The sequence below is a fragment of the Jatropha curcas genome, chromosome 4, assembly GCF_041381405.1.
Source record: "Jatropha curcas cultivar XTBG-Jc1 chromosome 4, XTBG_Jcur_1.0, whole genome shotgun sequence".
Classification (NCBI taxonomy): domain Eukaryota; kingdom Viridiplantae; phylum Streptophyta; class Magnoliopsida; order Malpighiales; family Euphorbiaceae; genus Jatropha; species Jatropha curcas.
Genome location: NC_143154.1, coordinates 2,754,492 through 2,768,966, shown reverse-complemented (window position 1 = coordinate 2,768,966; position 14,475 = coordinate 2,754,492). Strand labels below are relative to the sequence as shown.

General features: G+C 28.2%; 1 long non-coding RNA gene and 1 other non-coding gene across 2 annotated transcripts; one reads left to right on the top strand and one right to left on the bottom strand.

Annotated features, from left to right (window-relative positions):
• Nucleotides 1–3,504: 3,504 nt before the first annotated feature.
• Nucleotides 3,505–5,472, bottom strand: LOC149496671 (uncharacterized). The gene is made up of 2 exons (XR_016320338.1): nt 4,762–5,472; nt 3,505–3,821 (listed from the first exon to the last, which is right to left on the bottom strand). It is a non-coding gene; the product is annotated as an uncharacterized LOC149496671 (long non-coding RNA).
• A 109-nt stretch (nt 5,473–5,581) lies between these two features.
• Nucleotides 5,582–5,653, top strand: TRNAH-GUG (transfer RNA histidin (anticodon GUG)). The gene has a single exon. It is a non-coding gene; the product is annotated as a tRNA-His (tRNA).
• The last annotated feature ends 8,822 nt before the right edge of the window (nt 5,654–14,475 follow it).

Below are 14,475 nucleotides of genomic sequence, written 5' to 3'. Positions count from 1 at the left end.
AACTAAATACGAATTTGAGGAAATTCACCCTAATTACTTACAGGTGTATTAACCGAGCCAAACACTTAAACACAATAAGTGGTAGTTACAAAATCAATCCCAATTGTAAAATAGTGATTGTCTACGTGTAGGCAATTGTCTACGTGTAGACAAGAAATTTTCTAATAAAATAGTGATTCAACGGAACAGGAGCAGTAGGATCTAAATTTGAATGATCTAATGATGTAACCTGACTTGCAACTGCTGATAAATTTGAACAAATCATATATACCTGTTTAATTTAATAGTATTCCAATTACTATAATTTTCAAAATATGGTAAAGCCTACAATTATATATTCTAAAAAATTTGTAAAATTAAACGATAAAGAAGCTAGTAGGTAAGTTTAATAATTATATTACAATTTATAAATGTGTGAAAAAGATAATTGGTAATTTAATTATCAATGTGAGGGTGTGTTCACTTGTAGAAAGACTTGAATGGTTTTCTAAAAAAGTTTTTTAAGAAAACTGAAAAATAGAGTTCTGCGTCCAAATTAGTTAACTTTTTATTTGAAAAATTAGAAAACAATTTTTCAATTTTCTAAAATTTAACTAAATTTAGAAAATAGGTTTAAATTGTTTTTCACAATTTTTTTTTACAACAAAAGATATATTTTTCAACTGTTTCCATTTTTAATGAAATATTTTCATAATAAAAATTATAATATCTACAAATAGTTTTTTCAATGAAATATTTTCAATAAAAAAATAAAAATATTTAAATAATACGAAAAAAATTATATTATGCTTTAATATATAATTAATTTTATTATTACAAGTATACTCTATCCTTTATTTTCAAAAAATTTACAAAATGATAAAAATTGATATTATTATTATTATAAATAATTAATAATAAAAATTCAAAAAATTCTAAATAAAAAATTTCTAAAGTTATTTTAAAATATTTTATTTCTTTTAATTATGAAAGTTATGAATAATGTATGTGAAGTTTTTAAATTAAAATATAAGTTTTTGGTTGTTACCAACTGAACACTTTTTTCATCTTTTATTATTTTCTATGTATCCTCCCCTCATAATTCCTATTACATGATTTAATTTTTCATAAAACTGAATAAAAGCCCGAACTTTGCACGTGTTAATTTATCAGTTTGTAATTTATAATTTACAAACGATGGGTACTTATAACATATAAAATGTTCTAATTTATTTTTTTGCGGGTTACTTTATTATATTACCGTGTTATATATAAATTATAATTTTGTTAATTTATTTAAATAATTGTAAACATCAATTAATCCTACCAAATTTTTAGTTAGAGTTTATAATTCAAACTATTTTAAACACTATTTCTTATTATAGATAATTCAACATAAATAAAGTTCTACAATTCAAATAATGGGATGTGAATAATATACAACAAAATTTTGTATAATTTAATTATTTAATGATACAATATTAATTTTTAAACTTAAAAAAAAATCCAATGAAAACATAAAAGAAAACAAGAAAAAAAAAATATATACAACAATTACAAAAAAAGTCAAATTATCTATATATATATAGAGAGATAGAATTAATTTCAAGTAAATAAAATAGTAGCATGTCCAACTGACTTATATTTATCTACATCAAATTATCCTCTAGGTGAAAGTCTGTCATTTTTAAGAAAATTATTTTGAATACTTGGAGAATTCATATCTACAAACAAATTATTCTTTTGTATCCGAATCGTTTTCATTTTGTTATCTAATAATCTTAGTATTTATATCACTACAAATATCCATGATTTTTATCTGTAAATCCAAATTCAAACAAGAATATATAAATATATAAAATTAACTTTCTATCCCTTTGCTATCAAATCTTTTATCTCTGCAATATAGAAAAAGGCAAATGGTAGAGTAAATTTTTAAATAGCATAAATAACAAAATGTTATAATTTCACAAGTCAGAGCCATGATTTTATATTTTTTAAGCTAATATTTTCTAACTCCTTGATTCTTTTCTAATTCATAATTATTATTTAGAGAGATAAATAGAAAGGCGAGAAATGTAACAAAAAAAAAGCAAAATTTTGTATTTAATGAGAATCAAACTCATCTTTCGTCTGTATTAATAAAAAAAAGGAGAAAAAATCAAAAGCTTTCAAATAAAAAAATACATAGCAAAATATGATTAAATTTGTTAAATTCAAATTTCAAACAAAGATACAATATCAATACAACTCTTTAAATATAAATATGATTAAATTTTAAAAAATATTTTAGTGGCCAACCAAATTGAAAAAATAATTATATTAATAATTATTGAAAAATAAATACATGAAATATTAGACAGTAAGAAATTTTTTTTTTTTTTTTTTTTTTTTTTTTTTACATCTATACTAAATGATATGTGCATCTAAAGGGCATTTGGTCTAGCCCAGGTATTTCATACAGCTGATACTTATTTCATACCCAACAGTTATATTATAGATATTTAGTAAATTTTCTAATCATCAGCTGATAGCTTATAGAAGTCTCAATTAACTACTGATTTCCATCAGCTACACTTTGGAGCTTTTTCACATCAGTTGATAGCTGATTTATATTATATTATTTTGGACTTTATTAACCTCATAAAAATAATTGCTAATAATTTTTTTTTTCAAATTGATATTTTTTATAATAATTTCATTTATAGTTATTTAAAAATAATTTCTTTAAAATATTATTTTAAAATTGTTAAAAATTATTTTATTAATATAATACATTAAAATAAAAAATAATATATATATATATAAACCATTATGCCCTTAATAATCATTTTATATTTTAAAAACAACCGCTACCAACATTTTACTAAACACAAATAGTAATCAACTAACCGCTATCAGCCATCAGCTACCAACAACTGCTATTGTCATGATCCATCTCCTTGGACCGGACAACACTAAGGCTTGGATAAGGATAAAGCCTCCAAAACCCGTAGCAAGCCTTTCGTGACCATAACTAATCTAAGCCCATTATTATTTAGCGCCCAATATTTAATCCGCAAACCTAAGAGTCTTATTGATTGTCTTATTGATTCTATACATACATATTTACACGAATACAAGTATTTCAATTATGAGCAAGGACAAGCAACATTCCTAATATCCTTTATTCAGATTTTTAAGCTTATTTACAATTCCAAAAGATTACATAAATTTCAAAACTTTAACTGCATATAGGCAAGCAAGGTCCTTTTTATAAGAATGGATCTAGCTGCTCCAGAGGCGCCTATGGTAATTGAAAGAAGAAGCTAATAACATGGGAAAAATAAATGAGGCGGGGGTGAATGCCTCAGCTCAAGTGAATAGTAATAAGTATTTTAAATACCACACACAGTCACGCAGATGTTTTGCCTTAATATCTAGAATGCCACACACTTCAATCACACAATGTCATACGCCAACTCATCATGAAATTTATACATGAGGTAGAAACGATCGTGCCCGTGTGGCCTGTAATGCAAGATATCACTTCAAATAAATATTATTCAAATATCGCAAAGCCAAGATCACATCATTCCACATTTCACAATAAACAGATTACACATCACATCTTTATCAATTCGTAGAAATGTTATCCATAGTTTCACGATAGAAGAGCCCATCCCTCTACCGAGGCACGAGGAGTCCATCCCCATATATGGACCGATGTCTTCATCCCCCAAATATAAGCCAAGAAGCTGATCCCCAATATGGCTGAAGTACCGTTAACCACGTGGTTTTCCTTCCTATATTCTCATTTTCCGCTTCCCATATCCGCAGCACACAACACTCATCCATATACACTTCCACGAGTCAAACAAATATTTACAGCAAGGCACTTTAATCACATGATCAAACATTAATAAACAAATCAAAAGTTTGCAAGTAATCACAAGTGACCACGATTCAAGTATCGAAACATTTACACATTTAGTAAGTGCAAATTTAAACATGAAGCATCCAAGGTAAACATATACAATAAGAGAACACTTTGTAACCAATAAACACATTATTCACACTAAAATAATTTTATGTCTAATGCCATTAGAATGATAAGATCAATTATAAGAATGTCAGTTGATATGCATGGTTTAAGTATAAATAATACTTCGTACTACTCACAATTCAAGCCATATTAACTAATTTGTATTCCTTCATTTGATCCTCTAACAGCTACAAGAATTCATATTTTTAAGTTATTAATCTTTAATTATGATAACTATTTTTATATTTTAAATTAATTACCTTAACATATTATCTTAAGTTATCTAAGCTCTTATCTCGACTCATTTCTCCAAATTCCCATTACGATCTTATTACTATTTATTTATTTATCGGTCACTTTTATTGTACTCGTATTGCGAATGGTTTCAATCATCATACTAAATTCAGCAGCATATCCTTTGAAACTCGGACTAAAAATATCACATTTTCAATATACATATAATGTAGTCACAGCCCATCCATCGGGCACAATCACAATCATTAATAAGTCCCCTTCCTCCAATCATAGTTCACACCAATTTAACTATATTCAATTATCAATACAATATCCAAGTACTAATTTAAATAATCATATTTAACCAGTTTTACTAAGGTTTCATTTTCTTTAGATTTACATCTAAATCAATTAACATAATTTAATAGAATAAATAATTTAGTACTTTAGGTTCTAGCGAAAAATTAATTAACAATTTTAACTGAAAAGTTCAATTAAATCTAGAATCATGGTTTGCAGCTCACCGATTGGGAAACCAATTATATCATCGTGTTCAGTTAATCGAGGAGAGCATTCTGTCCCCAGCGAGTCGCCGGAGTATTGCCAGAGCTCCACCGCCGGCCGCCTCCTTTGCCGCCATAAACAGTGGCCAAAACATCAATCTTCACCGGGAACGTGCAATCTTTACGACAACTCGCTCCAAATTTCACAAGGAGCCCAAAAATGAGATTACTTTTAGGAGGAGGTGAGTAGGAATATCTGACTTGCACCGGCAGCTGCCAAAGCCACCAACATTCATGGTGGTTATGCGATTTTCCAATAAACCCATACATTGATTTGGGGTAAATATTAAGAAGGCCACAAAGAACTAATTCCTGCTCACCCTAACACTCCAGATCGCCAAAAATGGCAAGGGATCGCCAAAAAAAAAAAAAGAAAAAAAAAAGAAACTACAAGAGGAACTCAGAGTTCCAAGCTTCGGTTCCCAACAATCGCACATCCAAGACAGCAATGGAGGTTACAACCATTATTCACTTGTCGAGTAGGTCCTTGTAGTGTGTCCCTTCGCCGGAGATGATGTATCATGTCTGGAAATCGAAAATAAGGAGCGGGGAGGGGCTGTCGCACAAAGGAGAGGAGAAAGATCAAGAAAAACAAAAAAAAAGGCCTAAAAAAAGAGGCAAAGGTAAAAAGATAGAGGAAACGTGGGCCTTTGGGTAGTTTTATTAGTATTATAGATATTTTAGTCAACAACTTCTTTAGGAAGTTGGTTTAGGTTAAAAGGACTTGGTGGCCTAAAATAGTCTTTAAATAATATATATTAATAGCGACCATTGATCAATTGTGGCTGTAGTTTAGTGGTAAGAATTCCACGTTGTGGCCGTGGAGACCTGGGCTCGAATCCCAGCAGCCACACGATTCTACTTTTTCTTTGGTAAAAGAAAAGGATATAATTTGGTAATATCAAATCTTTGTTTTATAATAATTCATTTAAAAATATGGGATATTAATAAGATTATGGATTTTATTTAATGCTAATGATTTGCATACGATCATTAATATTCCATTAAGTGTTTGAGATGATTGTGACAAGCTTATTTGGTCTGGCATTATGATAGGAAGGGCTTGTATGTGGCGAAAGATGGAGATTTTTGGACTAGCGTGTGCTATTTAAGAGTTAATTTTTCATAAAATGATACCTTAATTTGTAAAAGAAAAGGATATAATTTGGTAATATCAAATCTTTGTTTTATAATAATTCATTTAAAAATATGGGATATTAATAAGATTATGGATTTTATTTAATGCTAATGATTTGCATACGATCATTAATATTCCATTAAGTGTTTGAGATGATTGTGACAAGCTTATTTGGTCTGGCATTATGATAGGAAGGGGTTGTATGTGGCGAAAGATGGAGATTTTTGGACTAGCGTGTGCTATTTAAGAGTTAATTTTTCATAAAATGATACCTTAATTTGTAAAAACTAATTTAAATGTTGTGTTACCAAATATTATTTTAATTTTTAAAAGCTAATTCAAATGTTGTGTTACCGAACACTATAAAATAACTACTTTAAAAGATATTGGTGAAGACAACCTTTATTTGGAGGGCATCAAGGAGGAAGAGATTGATAAGGAGGAGTATTAATATTGAAGATAAGTGTCCTTTTGGTGAGAGGGTGGAGGATGTGAAGCATACTTTAATAAATTGTGTGAGAGCTAAAGCTATTTGGGGACAAGGTGATTTGAGTGTTCCTAGCACTACTGTTGATTTTAAAGACTTTCTGTTTTTTGCAAATTTTTCATGCTTCGGGTTTCAGCAAAAATAAGTTTATTTTTTGTAATTGCTTGGCAAATATAGCAGTTTAGAAATAAATTTTAGCGTTATCTGATTATTATGATGATAATTCAACACCAGCTATTGTAGAGGCTTTGGCTCTACGATTCTCTCTTTTATATGCTATTTCCAATAGGTATGGAAAAAATTTGTTTACACTAATTCTCAAGTAGTTTATTTTGCTTTACTTTCTAAATTAATACACAATTCTGAATTTGGAACTATTATATCAGATTGTAGGACTCTCTTAGATTCGAGAGTTGACATAATGGTCAAGTGGGTTAGGAGATAAGCTAATGTAGAGGTTCATTGTGTAGCAAGGGCATCTTATCAACATACTTGTATTCAAGTTTGGGAGGATATCCAGTCTAGTTTTTTGGATTATTTTTCCTCGAAATAATGAAATATGCATTTTCTCTTTTAAAAGACTAATCCCTAGGATCGATATTTTTTCAATGAGATAAATTAAGGAAAGAACAACCATAAATACTTTCTGAAATTATATTTAATATTTTATATTTAAAAAGATGTGAGATATTCATGGTAAAACGAAAATAAATAAATAAACATATCACCACATCTATAGATAATAACAAATAAAATAAATTTTAAAATAATTTTAAATATAAAAATAGTAAATCTTTCTTAATAAAACATGTATAAGCGTTCAACAAGTATTATAAAACTAATTTAAATAAATATTTATTTCATATCTAAATTTGAACTAAAGGTATGCTCCTCTATCCTAAAATATAAAGTGTTTTTGAGTAATTATTTTATTTTGAACTATAAGTCGTTTTGAGTATTTTTAGGAATAACTAGTCTTTTGTCTGACGTGCATTGTACGTTAACTACGCTTGTTATAAATTCATTTTTTTATCTATATAATAGTAAAATATAAGTTTTATTTAGATTAAAATAAATACAAGTGGTTATTTTATATTACATTTGTCGTACAAATTACTTGCAATACTACTTCTTATGTACTTAATTCTATTTTTATATATGAAGTGGTATCAAAATAATGTTCAACCCAAACCATAAATGTAATGCCCTATTTTTCTTGTGTCTGAAATACTAGTTTATCGGTCTATGAATAGTACTACCAGTCCGGGAATCAGTACTATTTTGGTCTGGAAAAATTACTATTTATATTTTATATTTTATTTAATATTTTTGGAGCATGCATGCATGGTTTTTATGGATAGAAAGTAAGTAATGAATATTTTTGGAGAATTTAGATAATTAGTAAATAATGAATTATGGTGTTATATTAATTAAGGAAATTTGAGAAATTCTTTTTATGGAGTAAATTTGAGAATTTTATGGAGATAAATAATATTTTGGAAGAATTTAATTGGAGAATATTTTAGCCATTAGATTAGATTACCCTTGACTTAATCTTAGTCATCCAATTGTGATAAAAGACCAAAACATCCTTTGATTACTTTATATAAGTCAACTTACAATTATCTGAGCAACACTTTTCTTCTTCTTCTTCCTCTCCATTTTGACGCCATCTTCTTTTCTTTGTTTTCCTTCACTTTCTACTTGCTAAATCCACCAAATTCACTCCATTTAACTTTATTTAAGTAATAAATCCTAGAGATTAAAGCTTGAGAATGTGATTTTTGGTGACTAATTTCAAGAAATTTGGAGAGTTACTATTTGAGCCAAGTAAGTGTTATGATGTTTAACTTCATTATTTTTTGTTTTAGATTCTTCTTTTAGCATATACATGCTTATTTATGTTCCAATTTCTTCTTTTATGTGTTTTCTTTATTTTGATTTTGATTTTCTTACATGTAGAGGGTGGACAGCCTTCTACCAAAGATAAAGGCAAGGCTAAAGCTTAAGGAGCTTTAATTTAAGCTTGCTAAAGCTTATTTTTAAGGTTAGTGTTCATAAATACACTTTCCTTATTTGAATTTTTGATTTTTTTGAATTTATGCTACTTGTGAAAATTTGAAAATTTTGTATGAAATCATTGGATTGTTGAACTTTTGTTGTATAAACATGCTCTTGAGTGATTTCTAAGCATGACTACATGTTTGATTGAACTGGAAAATATTTTCCTCTTCTTCCAAGAGAGGCCAAACCAACTAAGGAAAAAGGTCATTAAGTTTTTCTTGTTTTCTTTCTTGGTTTATGCTTTTAAAATGATGTTTAATGAGTATTTAGTATGTGTTAGAAATCTCTATCTTGTATCTTTTGTCTTTCATGTTCTTTTTCATAACTAAAGTAAGCTGAAATTTGGAAAAATGTGTTTTTGGGTGTGTTTAAGGACTATTTTTCGATCCTTTTTATTCTCTATCTGTATCTAGCCTTTCACGAAAGTTGTAGGTCTACTTCTTAGCTTTCCAACCTATCCTCTTATATCCAATTTGGATATTTATATCTTAATTTATGATTTAATTACCAAGCTAAATCTGTTATGCTAGGCCTCTTGTTTATCCAAATTGATTGCCCATTTTGGCTACTTAAATGGTAAGATTATGTTTTGAGTTCTTCATGAAAGTTATTGCTATGTATCTTAAGACTTCCCTGGACTTGAATTAGTTTAATTTGAGTGTTTGGATAAGTAGGAATTATATAAACACTGGAATTGAATGTGCTGAATCAGGTCTGGACTGTTGGTTTGTGTTCCTAGCTTTTGTTTACCATCTTAAAGATTGATCTGGGTTGTTGTCCTTTCATAACACTTGTAGCATTTTGTCTTATGTTTCTAATGAATTTAACTTTACTCAATTTGGAGACCTATAACTCAAGTCATGTTTTAAAAATATAGCAAAGATCAAGGTTACTTTAATGCTGGAAACTTTCCTATGTTAAGTAATTATGTTTGAGTATGAAAATTTTTATGAATTACTTAAATTCTAAATTAAGCTTACATTATAATTTTAAGAAGACTAAAGAAAAATAAATTTCATAAGAAGTGTCATGAACTAAGAAATAAAACAAGGATTTTGGGCTCTAATATACTTGGTGTAACTTTGTTGCATGATTTGATTTTTTTATGTAAGATGAGCATGCTCGGCATTTGATGTCATTATGATAAGAAGCTATGATCATATGCTAGGCATGTGAGTGTCTTATGTTAGGGCGGACGCACTCTATATGTTATGATAAGTTGGCACATAAAGCCATTATGAATAAGCTAGGAAAACTTATCTGCTTCTTTTTCTCTTAAGTGTATGTGAGCCCTGTAAAATATTTTTTTTTAGGAAATTAAATTAATGAGATTGCATTATTTTAGTAAATTTTAGTTAGAATAAATGTTTAAGTAAATGATTTATGGTGTAAAAGAACTAAATTAATTATGTTATTAATTTTAAGTTTATTTTATATTTCTTATGCTATAAATGTTAATGCATGCTGAAAATTAATGATTTTATGATTATAAATAATTTTATGAAATTTGTGTTTTAAGTATGTTGTCATCACAACATTGATATGTTTGTGATTTATGAGTACCACTGAGTTTTATACTCTAGGGTATTGATTTTATCACGCGCAGATTAGAGACTGTGTTTGCTGCTTGAAAATGGAAGTGTAGCCTAAGAGCAGAAGAGATTATTTTCGTAGTTGATTTAGTGTTTATGTAACTAAGAATTATGACATGTATAATTATACATTTTTTGGAGATTATGTTACTGAGTTATAACTTAAGATGTTATTACAAAATATTTTGGTGTATATGTTTGGAGATAAGTATGAGACATATTTTATGATTTGATATTAAATATTTTTAAGATAGTTGGCATAATTAGATCATTAGGATTTGATATATATTTAATGAATGCATTTAATTGATGAATATTAAAATGCTAGTGAGGATGCATAAAGTTAAGAAGTTATAGAAGTGTAATTGTGTTGTATTGATTATTTGGAGTAATGAGAGTTTAAAGTTGAATTTGGAAGTGTTTTGGTATTTACACGTTTGGTGAACCAAGTTTTTAAGGGAAACTCTTGCAGTTTTTATGTAGGAATTTGCCAAATTGTTTTTCATAAAATAAATATACATTTTAATAACAAAATATCATTTGTTAAATTTGTGAATATTAAATCACTTCTAATTCATAATATGATTATATGATCTTTATATCAGTAAGGACGGTGCCTCCGGCACCGAATGTGGATTCCATTGTCGGGTCTCCCGAGATTGGGCGGTGAGTGTTACACTAAACCTAATCCTTTAGTCTCTAATTTATAAATGCAGATTTTAAAAATCCTAATAGGTGTCCAAAAAAAAAAAAAATCAAATCATTACTCAATTTCTAACTCTTTGCCCTTAACCCCAAATCAATATATATATACAATTATAATGAAAAATAATAATAAATTATTTTTAATGCTAGATAAAAGAAAAAAAATGAGAAGATGATTTGAATTGATAATGGAAATTACTTTAGCTAACTGATTGTATTACTTACCAAGTGCATCAGCGAAAGGAATATATGCACATACACAAATTTTTGAAATCCTAAAAGTGACTTAAATAAAAATATATAGTTTTATTTTTATTTTTTTAGTTTCCTTAATACTATTTTTTTAAAATCAAACAGTTTTAGGATATAAGAAAAAAAAAATATCAAGAAAATTAAAATGCTTAATCACCAATAGGCCATCTATTTATTGAAATAGAGATATAAATCTCTTACTAAATTAAAATGATAGCAGTTACAAATTATTCAATAACAAAAAAGAAAATAAAAAATTATTATTAATAATAAAACTCTTTCAAAGCTCACTTAACAAAAAAGTGTTTCAATGTATATAGATATATAAATATATCAATAAAATGTGATATATATTTTTTAAATTAAAATTTTCAACTGTTTGTCATCCTAAATTTAATTATGTAAATTTTATTTGAAAATCTACTTTTTTTTTAAATATATATTCAATTAAATCTTACAAACATAGAGAAAAAATATGAATAAAAATAATATACTTTTTTTTTCCTTTTTATCTGTCTCCTAAATAAACTATTTTATATATTTTATTTGAAATTTTATTTTTTAAAAAAATATATCCAATCAAATCATACAAATATAAAGAAAAAGAAAAGGAGAAATTTATAAAAAGAATATATTTTCTTTCTTTCTGTATCTATGTCCTAAATAAAATATTTTTAAATTATAATCAAAATAGAATTAAATATTTAATAAATAAAATATAAAAAATTTTAAATATCTCATTATTATATATATGTCACGACCCGAAACCATGGGCCGGACCGGCACTAGGTCCCAAGTAAGCTTAAGGACCCGAGGCCCGTAATAAGCCTAAATCACTAAAATTCCACTTTTTCAATATAAATTTCAAAAATTTAGCCCATATTACTATGCAAAATAAATCTCATAAATATTTTATACCTCGGCCCAAATTTATCATCTACAACATTCCACAGTTCGGGCCCAATTTACAGTACATCACATTTATAATATGGGCTCTCAGAATTATTGTATCTATATTAATACACGACTAAATATATGTAAGTTCTACAACTGCGGAGTCACTAAACTGATAAGTATACATGGATTCTTAAACACATAGTTACATAGCAAATAATGATTTAGTAAAATTTCTTTCCAGCACTGCGACAAAGAAACCGAGCTTAAATCAAATTAAAGAGAAAATTACTTCTTGAAAAGTCAAACAAGACATGTGAATTTTCTAAGGAGTAATAATTATTGCATAACACACGCATTCACACAAATGTGTAAATATATCAATCTAGTCATCTGACTAGTTATATGCTCACACAGTCAGTCACACAAATGGCATATCACCAGCACTCACAATCATTAACATCTTCATATAATCACATCACGTGGAAATTGGTCTGTGTCGTTACCGAAACCCCCGATGAGCCGTCCTCCCACATGGCCCATCCTCTCATAACGTGTACACCAGGGAGCCGATCCCCATACGTGGCCGACCGGTCTAATCCTCACTTGACCAGCCCTCTCATTGTTTTTCCATTCTCTCTTTTCTTTTCCATACCATCAGGAGGTCATCTGTGGTTTTCCATATCATCCATATCATATCATCAGGTGCACACGGGGTGTCGATCTCCCATACGGCCAACGGTCTAGTGGACCGTCCTCACAAACCCATGGTGACCCACTTCATCCCAACTCTACACATATAAGGCATCACATTATCACAACACAATTAATCAAGTATTGAAATTAAATGCAAGCATGTTAATCAATTAAACATCGTAATGCAACGCACAATTTAGACATCCAAAATCAAATGCAAATAAATAAATAAGTAATATTAACAATAGACAACAATAATAAAATAAATAATAATAATAAACAATAATAATGAAATTAAATAAATAAATAATGAAATAATTAAATGATTAATAATGATAATAAATAAATAATTAGAACACTTTATTTATTATGTATCAAATTATAGAATTTATCTAAATAAGCTTATTTATTATGTTATTAATTAAAATTAATCTAAGTTGTAACATCCCTTCCCGGTCCACCCGTTAACCCGAATGAACCGAGCCGAGACGCTACAATCTGGTTGAACTTATATCCTGTCATGCTGATATCATCCTGTATGCTAATTATGAATATAAAACACTCCCAATTAAACTCCAAACTTCCAATATCTCCAACTAATCATCATAACACAACAACACTTTATATATATAGTCATAACTGTATAAATCCTCAATAGCATTTAATATCCAGCAATTAAGTGCATTCATGATCTATATCAAGTCTTCATGACCTAATCATACCAACTATAGTAACATATTTCATATTCAATCATTTCCTCCAAATACTTACACCACAATAATTACATGCTTCCATTATATTTCCAATCACATAAGCTCTAACAAATGTAATAATTATACATGCCATAAATCTTAATACATGCCAAAATTCTTAATTATACAACTCTCAATCTACTATGACCAAATTAGTCACTTCTGCTTTGAAAGTACTCCTCAAGTCTTCAAGTAGCAACCACGATCTTCAACCTAAGCGTGATAAAAATCGACGCGCTGAGTATAAAACTCAGTGGTGCTCATAATTCACATACTTAATAAAGTGTGATGGCAACTAACTTAAAATACAAATTTCATAAAGCATTAATCATCGTAGAATCAGTAAATTTCAACATAAATGTCTCTTTATAGCAACGAATAAACTTCTAATTCATAAACATCAATAATTTAGTTCTAATTATCTCATAACTCCTTTACATGAACCTGTAATCACACATTATGATACTAGCATGATCTTACCTGCTGTTCATTGTGTTGTATGGATGAGATCAATAAACATGTAAGAATACATAACAGTATATGGTCATTGTCTTACTTGCTATTCATTATGCTGTATGACTTATGCACTTTTAGTCACATCATATAAGTTATGATTAATAACATCTCATGACTGTATGGCTCCTTAAAGATTCAATAAATAAACTTGTAAGCATATATAGCATTATACTTTCATGATCTTACCTGATGTTCTTTATGCTGTATGAATTCTGCAACTTTGATTAAACTCAGTGAATATCACAATGAATAAAGAAACATATAAGCACATACATATGTAGAAATAAACATGTACTCACATATGGAATGTAAGCACACATATCATGATACTTTCATTTTACCTTGATAATCTTTCTTGCTGTTTAGTATACTGTATGATTCATGCAATGTTATGTCAAGATATCTGTATGGCTCCATAAGGTTATAGTGAAACCGAAGTGATAAGAAAAACTGTATGAAACTGGATGAAACTGTATGCTTGGCTGCTATGGCCTATATAATCATATCCACTCAACGGCCTGTAGCCGGAGTACCAAACTGTATGGGGCGTAGATCTGCTATTCTATGTCGTGACATAGC